The sequence below is a fragment of the Schistocerca piceifrons genome, chromosome X (assembly GCF_021461385.2).
Source record: "Schistocerca piceifrons isolate TAMUIC-IGC-003096 chromosome X, iqSchPice1.1, whole genome shotgun sequence".
Classification (NCBI taxonomy): domain Eukaryota; kingdom Metazoa; phylum Arthropoda; class Insecta; order Orthoptera; family Acrididae; genus Schistocerca; species Schistocerca piceifrons.
Genome location: NC_060149.1, coordinates 882,435,462 through 882,439,681, shown reverse-complemented (window position 1 = coordinate 882,439,681; position 4,220 = coordinate 882,435,462).

The window sequence follows — 4,220 nt, the reverse complement described above, 5'->3', positions numbered from 1 at the left end:
CCCACTGCTATTTTCTTTTTTTTTTGTTTTTGTTTATGTTGTGATTGCAATACACTGTGACCAGTGGATCACGGTCTTACTGTCTCGATGGATGGCAAAAGTGTTCTATAGTACAATGATGTCACTCCAAGGACACCAGTGAAGTGCACATTGGAGATGTGGCAGTGGGACTTGAAGTCTCATACCACCCTTGAACAGTGGATGGCAACAGATGACATGGCGACATTAGTTCTGCTAGTTTTTTCTTTATTGTTATTTTAACACCTTACACAAAAGGTGGGCTGGTAGCAGCAATATTGCGCCACTCTTAGGCCACGGATAGTATAAATAGAAACAAGGAAGACACAGAAAAACAAAACATAATAGTGGTCAAAAAACAGTAGACACATGAGTAAAAAACACGGAGCCGTTCACAGGTGTAGTAAAATAACAAACGTTCAGCACTTGTACACGAACACTGATGACTGAAATGACACACGTGAACGATGGAGCGTGGGCAGTGAAAACACTGAAGCACTAACACGACGGCACACACAAAGTACCAATGGTGATGATCTCCAGCGCGCGAATGTTCACTTGACGTGTACGAGTCTGGGGACCTGCCAAAAGGGGAAAAGATAGGGGAGGAGGGAGAGGGGAGGGTGTAGATGCCAGTGGCAGGGGAGATGGGAGGGAAAGGAAAGAAGGTACAGGAGGGTAGGGGAAGCCTGGGGGGAGGAGTGGGGAGGAAGGAAGGAGGGAGAGAAGGGAGATAGGGTGCCCGAAGGAAAAAACACAGTGTGTGGAAAGGGAGGATCAAAGTTGGTAGGAGGGGTAGATGGAGGGGATGAGGGCATCATCAGGGAGGGGGTGGAAGCCACCTTGGGCGAGGGTATGGAGAATGGAGAGATGGAGAGCAGGTGGGTCGTGGGAATACAGGCGCGGCAGTGGACAGAGGTGGGAGAGGATGGAAGAGACAAGTGGGTGAGGGGGATAAAGTTTACGGGAGGTGTAGAGAATCTGTATATGTTTAAGGAAAATAGGAGGTGCGGGAACAGAATAAGGTCATATAGGAACCGCATGGGGGAGGGGAAACGGATGTGATAGGAGAGTCAGACAGCATGGCATTCTAGGATTTGAAGGGATTTGTAAACGGTAGGAGGGGTGGAGATCCATACAGGGTGGGTGTAGCAGAGGATAGGGCGGATGAGAGATTTATAGGTGTCAAGGATGGTGGAGTGGTCCAGACCCCATGTACAGCCAGAAAGGAGCTTGAGGAGATGGAGGCGAGAGCATGCCTTGGCTTGGATTGTCTGGGGATGGGGAGTCCAGGAGAGCTGACGGTCAAGGGTGACGCCAAGGTACTTCAGGGTGGGGGTGAGTGTGATAGGATGGCCATAAGTGGTGATATAGAAGTCGAGGAGATGGAAGGAAGAGGTGGTTTTGCTTACAGTGATCGCCTGGGTCTTGGAAGGATTGACCTTGACCAACTACTGGTTGCACCAAGTGGTGAACCGATCAAGATGGGATTGGAGAAGGTGTTGGGAGCGTTGCAGGGTGGGGGCGAGGGCAAGGAAGCCGGTGTCATCGGTGTACTGGAGGAACTGGACGGGGGGTGGAGGCGGCGGCATGTCCGCTGTATACAGAAGGTAGAGAAGAGGGGAGAGGATGGAACCTTGGGGCACACCGGCAGAGGGCTAGAAAATGTAGGAATCCGTGTTATGGATGGTGACATAGGAAGGACGTTAGGAAAGAAAGGACATGATCAGACAGATGTAGTTGATAGGAAGGGCAAAGGTTTGGATCTTGAAGAGGAGACCAGAATGCTATACACGGTCATAAGCACGCTCAAGGTCGAGGGAGAGGAAGATGGCAGACCGATGGGAGTTGAGCTGTTCAGAGAGGAGATGAGTGAGGTGAAGGAGAAGGTCATCAGTAGAGAAGGACGGTCGAAAGCCACACTGGGTAGTGGGAAGGAGGCGGTGCTGGTGGAGATGCTGGTAAGGATGGATTCCAAGACCTTGCTGAAGACCGAGGTAAGGCTGAGGGGACGGTAGGAGGAGACAGCGGATGGCGGTTTGTCAGGTTTGAGGAACATCAGGATATGGGAGGTTTTCCACAGGTCGGGGTAGTAGCCGGTGGACAAGACCACATTATATAGCCAGGCCAGGGTGGAAACGAAGGAGGCGGGAGCTTCAAGGAGGTGGCAATAGGTAACACGATCATGACCAGGAGCGGTGTTGCGTTTTGTGCGGAGTGTAAGGATGATATCCAGAGTTGTGATTGGGGCATTGAGTTCATTGTGTGTAATGTTGTCCAAATACTGGAAGCCAGGGGCGAGTGGAGGGACAGAGGTGTCAGTTCGATCGTGGACATCCAGAAAAAGGGAGTAATGGAACTGGGGATCGTCAGGGAGGTTAAAGATATCGGAAAGGTAGGAGGCAAAGTGATTGACCTTACTAAGGTTGTAAGGCAAGGGTTGGTCATCATGAAGGAGAGGGTATTAGGCGGGGGGGGGGGGGGGTGTTAGATCCAGTAAGGCGGCGGAAGGCAGACCAGTACTTTCACAAGTTGATCAGAAGTGTAGCATTAAGACGGGTGCATGTCTGTTGCCAGTCCTGGCATTTCTTAGCCGTGACCAAGTTTCTGACATGTCGTTGTAGTTGCCGGTGGCGTCATAGTGTGTCTGGGTCTGCGTGTGAAGGAAGGCACGGTAGAGACGGCGGGATCCACGGAGGAGGACGGCCTATGGTGGTAAAGTGGGACGATGTGGGTGGATGGCGACGGTAGGGACGTGGGCCTCCACGGACTCACACAAGGTCTACTGGAGAAAGGAGGCGGCATGGGTAACATCATCAGGGTGGTGGCAGGTGAGGGGGTGGCTATCGACTTGGGTAGAGAGGGTATTCCGGTAGGCATTCCAGTTGACATGGCAATAATCATGGATGTATTTCGCGGGAGAGTCGATGCGAGGGTCGGGACAGGGGCGACGACCGTCTGAAATGGCGAGGAGGACAGGGAGATGGTCACTACCGATAGGGTCAAGGACGTCCACTGCTATGCGGCCAAGTAGGTTTGGGGAGGAGAGGATGACATCTGGAGTGGTATTGGATTCGGGCGAGTGTGTTGGGGAATGGGAACGAAGTCGCCTCGGTGTAGAGGAACGGATGCCACCACCGTAACAACTATGGATGTTGAGGTCGGCGGCGATCATGTAGGACGACAAGGTGCCGTCGATGTGGGAAAGGAAGTCAAAAGGAATAGGTGCGTTACAGCAGACATAGATGGTGGCGCAGGTAACGGTGAGGCTTGGGAAGAAGAGACTAAGGATCAGGTGTTCTGTGGGGTCGGGAGGGAGGGGTTGGAGCCAAACAGGGATCTGGTGGTGGTGGCCAATGGCTGTTCCGCCATGCGCTATTGGGAGGGGATTATCGGAGCGGTGGAGGAGGTAGGGTGATGTGTGGATGGTATGCTGAGGCTGAAGAAAGGTTTCATTGAGGAGGAAGGCATCCATGCGGTGAGTTGTGAGGGTGTGCATGAGGAGGTTCTTATTGGCGGGAAGGGAATGGATGTTATTAAACAAGATACGGTGCTGCTAATGCTATTTTGTCTAAAACTGACATGGTGAGACAGTGGCTGTGTACAATTAATGTAGGTTAATTCTTACAGAGAAGTAAACAGCAACCAGCCACTATTAGCACTGCTATTTATTTAGGTAAATAGCGCTGTTACCGGTTTCGAACTGGAAAGTTCATCATCAGACAGCTGTTCACATGATTTCCAAGATACACTTCACATTATCGTCCGTTTTTTATTTTTATTATTCCACTGTGGCGAAGTATTTTTGGTATGTTGTTGCCCTACAGTAGAAAAACAGTGTTGGAAGCGACCTATGTAAAAATAACTAGCCTCCAAACGATGAAATACAGCGTAAATAAATATGTAAGGTTAAGTGGTTATGGTACTTACGTCAAAAATTCCACGCAATTTTGTTGTCAAGTTGTAGGATTGTATTTTTCGAATATTCCTAAATGTATCCAGCACTTATGTAACTTGTACAGCACCATATTGTGCAAAGCACAACACATACACACACACTAGAAACATCCCTTCATACAGAATAAATAACAAACTTCTAGCTCTTCTAACTACCCATTATACTTTTGAAACCAACTACTTTATTAGGAACAAATTTGAACTCATTGACAAAATAATGGATGTGCACATTCCACCGACAGCCA